We start from the raw sequence: 6573 nt of genomic DNA on the forward strand, positions 1-6573 counted from the left end.
TTATCCAAGGACCCAGTTGGCTCACTGGTCTATGTGGTCTGAAGCACTAAGCCCTAGATGTGTTCATTACTTTTTGGTGGATTTTCACCTAGAGACCCCTCCCCCCATTTTTTGGCTCGAAAGTAAATCAACAGAGCACCGGGCTGCCGAAATCTCCATGACAGCTGTGTGTTCACCAGTGCCTAGCTCCTGGGTCACACGGTTTCTGTCCACATTTATTGGTTTTCCAGGCCAAGACAGGCAGGGTGCCTAACTCTGAAGCAATCATTGTGATAAAGACTGTGCTGTGTCTGTCCTGCTTCTCCCGGGCACGTGAGTCTTTTCTGTGTGGATATGCATGTGCCTCACTTAAAATGCAGGATGGAGGTGAACATCGACCTCAGTTGTGCAGTACTCGAATAGCTAGAGAGACTCTCGAGTCCACTCCCAGCACCACATAAACTCAACATTGTGGTACCTACTTGTCCTTCCAACACTCTAAAGGTGGAGACAGAGTTCAAGGCCATCTTCAGTTACGGAGCCAGGACCGGGGTAATCTTGTCTATCTGGGTCTCCATTTCATTTAAAATAAAATAAAAACGTAGGAGGACTGAATGAGCTGTACTGTCAAGAGAGCAAGTTCAAAGACGCTTCTCTTCCAACATTTGTACCCCAGAGGTCACCTATTTTGTGCTGTTTGTTTGCTTTTGAGATAAGGTCTCACCCTATATGCCAGGCTGGTCTGGGGCCCATTGTGCAGCCCAAGCCCACCTCAAAATGATGATCTTTCTGCCCCAGCATCCCAAGTGCTGGGGTTCCTGGTGTGTGCCAGCATGCTTGGTTAGTGAACCTTGACCGTTTGCTCGCTCATTCGCCACTTCCACGAGTTCCGTTACATCCTCTACCACTGTGCTTGGTGCTTTCTTTGTCACCATGACACAAAGCAGAGTAACCCAAAGAAAGGAGCCTCCGCTGAGACAATGCCCCCATCAGATCTGCCTACGTGCAAGTCTGTGGGGACGGTTTGCTTAATTGTTGATGTGAGAGGACTCAGCCCACTGCTAACCCCGGTTAGGTGGTCCTTGGCTGTATGAGAAGGCAGGCTGAGCAAGCCCTCGGGAGCAAGCCAATAACAAACATTCCTCCCTGGTTTCTGCTTCAGTTTTGGCCTCCAGGATCTTGTTTGAGTTCCTACCCTGACTTTCCTTCAGCATGGACTGTAACATAGGAGTCAAACCCCTTTCTCCCCACATTTGAGAAGCTGACTAGAAGAGTTTCCTGCTCACTAACTGTTCAGCAAATCCTACCTTGCATTTTCACCTCTCCTCCTCCTGAGCAGCCATAGCCATTGTGTTAATCAGGTTGATCTGTGTGGGGTGTTCTACCATCCAAAGAGAAAGCCCCCTATGCCATCAAAAGTCTTGTCACGAGATAGCTGGCTTTTCTTACACAGAGCTTGGGAAACTCTCAGGACTCAAAGAGGAGAGTCAAGCTTGTCGGCCTTCAGGACAGTTGTCCTCAAACATCTCTGTACCTAAGCTCCATAGCCTGCTCCTACTCTTCACGTGGTTCTAGTACAGGGTCTCCATTGAGCCCTGCAGAGGACCTGTGCATTTCAGAGAGAGGAGGAAGAGGAGGAGGAGGAGGAGGAGAAAGAGGAGGAGGAGGAGGATTGTTTGCCTCCTGGAACTTTTTATCTAGATTGGCATACGCTGGCTTCTTTTCTCCATTTTACCTTTGGTGACAAGGTAAGACACTTTCCTTGGTTTTTGATGCCCATTCTGTAAGGCTTTCCTTCACACAGCCCACACTGTGTTAGCATCATAGTCTCCTGAGGCTTGTATAGCAAGTGATCACTTAAGAAATGACAAGGTGCTTTGAAAGGGAAACATCAAAATGTCACGTGGTCCCTTTTGGAAGCTCTGAGAGAATTGCTGCATGCCTTTCCCCTAGATCATGGCTACCCTTGTGGCCCTCAGCCTGGAGGCAAATGGATCACTACAGTCCTCAGCCATCTTCATCTTCTCTCTAGTTCATCTTTTCTTATGAGGAGGGTTTTATTAGCTGGGAGTTCCTCTCCAATATAACAAGACAGTGTTTGAGATTCTTAACTAGACCTTCAGACATTCCCCCAAGCACACATTCATAGGTTGTATGTGTACTTTAGAGCAAGACCACTCACTCTTTAAAGATGGTTAATGACTGCCTAAGTTCTTTGCCTCAGGTCTAGGACATTTGACATCAGGTAGACTCTAGTGATGTTCGGTTGTTAGGTCATTATCAAAGTCAATTTGCCCATACTACCCAAGGGGGAAGGGGTTCTTTCTGGCCTAGAGAACACATGCCAGTGTATTTTGGGGGTCTTTGTATATTCAAAAGTTATGTATAACTCTTCTTTATCCCTCTCCTTTGACTTAAAATGGATTAATAATTACACCCTCTATTTTAAATGATATAAAACTCCTGCAATGCCTCCTAAGGTAGTGAAGAACTGGATAGTTGGCTAATATGGTAATCAATGCTCTTTTTCTTTTATTTCATGTACAAATATCTAGGAAATGTTAAATGTCAAATTTGCTAACAGGAACTGCCTTCAGATGCTGACAAGATAGCACCCGAGGGGGATTTGCCAGCAGACTCTGGAGACATGGTTTCTGGTGAAGGCTGACCCCTTCACCCAGTTCAGTCTTATCAATGGAGAAATGGGTGTTGAAGATGTGTGGCATTAACAGTAATTGAGGCTCATGAAGTCCCGACACTGACACTTACTATGTGTGTAGTGGTGATACAACTCAACTATATAAACCCTTGGAGCCTTGCTCTCTTGATCTATAAAGTGGATAGAACAGCGTCTGCTTTATGAAATTGTCACCAAGAATGTTTAAGGCACGTATATATGTGTGAAGTGGTACCAATGTTAAGTTGTTCTTGGCTACAGGTCAGAATAGAGTGCGTACTTTAAAATATTACCTCGGGGTGGAGACATGATTTAGTGGTTCAGAGCACTGTTCTCACAGAGGACCTGGGTTCAGTTCCCCACACCTACATTTGTAATTCTAGGGGATCTGGTACCCTCTATTCTGGCCTCTGTGGGGACTGCACACGTGTAGAATATACATACATGCAGACAAACACTCATGAAATAAAAAGTTTGAAAAATTTAATATTTTCTTTCTTTCTACCATTAAAGCAGCAAAGTTCCTCTGCCCATTCACTGATATTCTTCTAGGTTGTAAGACTCTTATGTGTCCTGTTGCTCTCCAACTCTGTCCCCGCCTCCTTTTTTGGTTACCTCCCCATCTCTATCTTCTCTTTCCTGCTTCTACCTGTCGGTCTTCAAGTAATTTTCTTATCCCACCTGCTGCAATTTTAGAAATTGGTGCTCTCCGAGAGTGTTTGAGAACGTAACTCTAAGAAAATTATAGATCATAAAAATTATTATCACATGTCAATACGCTTTTTGCTGCTGTTGCTTGTATCATGATGTTCTACAAAGCATGGGACTTTTATGGCATCTGATGTTACAGACAAATTGCTGGTCTATGAGTTTTATTAAGTCTAAGAGGTATTTTGGGAGTGTTTGCTATATTGCAGGGATTGAGAATGTAAGATCCAAGGAGACAAACACAAGCCCTAAAATGCTTATACTTTGGCCAGAAAGGCAAACATACCACATCTATGTGCTTCGAATGCCATGCTTTGATGTGCATGGTACACATGAAAGAAATCCCTGTACAATTTTGGTTGTGACAGTCTTGTCTTGGCCAACCAAGATGACCTCCATACCCATGGTCTCCTCTAAATGAGCAGTCACATTCTGTTTCCCAAGCAAGTCAGCTGGCTTGGGAGGGACTTGTAGCAGAAGGACAGCTATATCAGAGTTACTGTGGTTGACATCTGTTTTTTGGGGGGAGGGGATATGCCCTCCTACTATAGTCCCACTACTTGGACTCAGTGCCAAGTGGACCCCAGTTTTCACTGATGAAGTCTAGGAGACCGTGTACTCTTTCTCCCTCTCAAGACATAAGAGCTGGGAGGAGAGCACATGGCCTAGACATGGCCAAGAGTTGGAGGATGTCTGCTAGGAAAAGCTCCCTCTGGTGGTTGTTAAACCAGAGAAGGAGTCCAGAACCCACAGGGGTAAAAGTATGGTTAGTGACATGTGTCCAGAGATGAGTTCCAAGTCACAGCTCCTTCCGTTGTGATGGCAGGAGACTCCCCTCTCTGCTAATTCTCAGGTGTTAGTCTGGTTTCTCCTTTCTATCCATTTGTTGACATCTCTGATCATTAAAACAAACTAGGCAAGTTGATTTCTATTGCTGTAATTGACAATACTTTTGTCAAAAGCCAGGCTTTAATTGTATAACAAGAAAGACAATTAACTGATTCAGGTAATCTCCTCTTAGAGTATTTGAGCTAAAATGTTAGGATGTGTTCATTAGCATCTAGGACAGATGCTAAAATCTCAACCCACAGGCTCTGTGAAGGCTGAAATTTTGAGTAAGTAGAAGTTACAAATGAGAAAATTGCCAGGTATTATGGTGCATACCTTTAATCCCAGTACTCAGGAATTCGAGGTAGGAGGATCTCAGCGAGTTTGAGGCCAGCCTGGTGTACGTAGGGACAGCCAGGAGTACAGAATGAGACCCTATCTTGAAAAGGAAAGTTTGAGTTAGCAAAGATCAAAAGTCATGCGGAGGACAAAAATGGAACAGAATAATTACCTGAGAGCAGCAGGCAGGCAGAAACCGGCATGGTGAAACAGATACAGAAGCAGATACATTGTGAAACAGAAACCCACCAGCATCATCAGGGCAAGCAAATGAATGAGCCACCCTCTTCAGGCCTCCCAGCTGAAGCTTGCTAGATCTTCCTGGAAGCCTTTAGGAACGGTTCACCATTTTCCTATTTGTGAAGTACATTGCATTTTTTAGGAAGATGAATAACTCTGGCTATTTGTGAGTTTCCATTTGCCTTAATTTGGACACATAGCTTCCATAACTCCACAATTATTTGATGCAGTTAGGGAATGTTTTGTCCTATACAGACCATCTCAAAAGCTACAGTGATATGACCAGGACTTCACAAAATGGCTGTCTGGAGTTGCTGATGTGCCTCTCAGGTTGTTATTTGTTTAGAGCCTGCTCTTGAGCTGAAGAACCAGTGTTTCACAGGAGGCCCCTCCTAAGTGGTGTACTGTTCCACCAAGGGCAAGAAGAGCCATGGTGTTTCTCCTCAACACTGCCCATTAGCAACAGGGACCTAAAGAGCTGGTGCTTAGATGTGAACTCTCGTATGGCTCTTACTTGGGGGATGAGCTAGGTAGATGGCAGGGAAATTGGACAAAGAGTAGGGAAATGTTCAGGATAGAGAGCAGTAAAAAAAATGGCAGCAAGAGATCCTTGAGGGCAATTTACCAGGATGACCTGAGGAATTATTCCCCAGGAGGAAGCTCAATGTGAGGAGTGCCAGGGGGCTGTGGAGCAAAGATGTTGGCCATGGCAGGTTAGGCACCAGTGTCAAATACCCTCACCTGTTTGCCTGAGCTTGTACCACCTCCTTCATGCTCCAGCTCCTGCAGAAGGTGGAGCTAAGCTACAGTGGGTAGGGGCTAGTCTACTAGGAGACCCCGCTCAGTTACTCCAGCAGTAGCTGTGGTTTGGGGTTACCTACAGGAACTTGTGACTTCCAAGCTTTTATCTCCCGGAACAGTGCCCGCTCCTGGTTTATGAAAAAGAAAACATCTGTGTATCCTAGCCTGTACACAGTTCAGAGGGAACGTGATTTTATTAATGGGGCTTCAAGTAGGAAGCATCTACTCCTTGATGATAGTGGAGATACACTGAAACATTGTTATTGAAGGAAGCCAAATGATCCCCCAAGGAACTCCGTTCATTTGTCAAAAGCATAAACTGTGTCAGAGGCTTTTGGGTTCTCTCTCTGTGTCTCTCTCTCTCTCCCTCCCCCTCCCTCCCCTCTCCCTCCCTTTCTTCCTTCCCCCTCTCATCCCCCCTCTCCCCTCTCTCTCTCTGCCCTCTCCCTTCCCCCCTCCTGATAATAGTGGGTAGAATTGTTCTTGGAACCCCACTGTGTCACACCAGGGTGCAGATGGCTGGACACCATACTTGGGTTGTAAATCATGAGCACTGTTAGGCATGGGTGGGGACCTCAGTGCAACCTTTGGATCCCCGTGTTGTGGTTAGCAGAACTGAGTCTATGGCAACCTTGGAAATGATGCCTGAGGTGCATATTTATCATTTAAATTGCTCTATCAGAGCCTCACAGGCCATAATGCGCTATTTGTGTGCTTCTCAAAGATACGTTTTCCTTGATGTGGTTTTACCATTTCCTCATAGTGAAATGGCATTGGGGTGGAAATAACCTTGAAAGCATTACCAAGAAATCTGGGGCGTGGTGGAACAGAAGTAGAAAGGGCTTGAGATAGTGAGGTTGAAATCTTTCCAAAACTATTGACTTTGAGGGTTCCCATTGTCAGGCAATACCTTTGTTTTCTGTTCTTCAGCTAATTCCTCAGACTCTCCTGGGAAGATCTATATTCCCAGAGAGATGACGATGTGACAAAATGCTTTTTAA

The sequence above is a fragment of the Rattus norvegicus genome, chromosome 2 (genome assembly GCF_021556685.1).
Source record: "Rattus norvegicus strain SHRSP/BbbUtx chromosome 2, alternate assembly SHRSP_T2T, whole genome shotgun sequence".
In the NCBI taxonomy this organism is placed as follows: domain Eukaryota; kingdom Metazoa; phylum Chordata; class Mammalia; order Rodentia; family Muridae; genus Rattus; species Rattus norvegicus.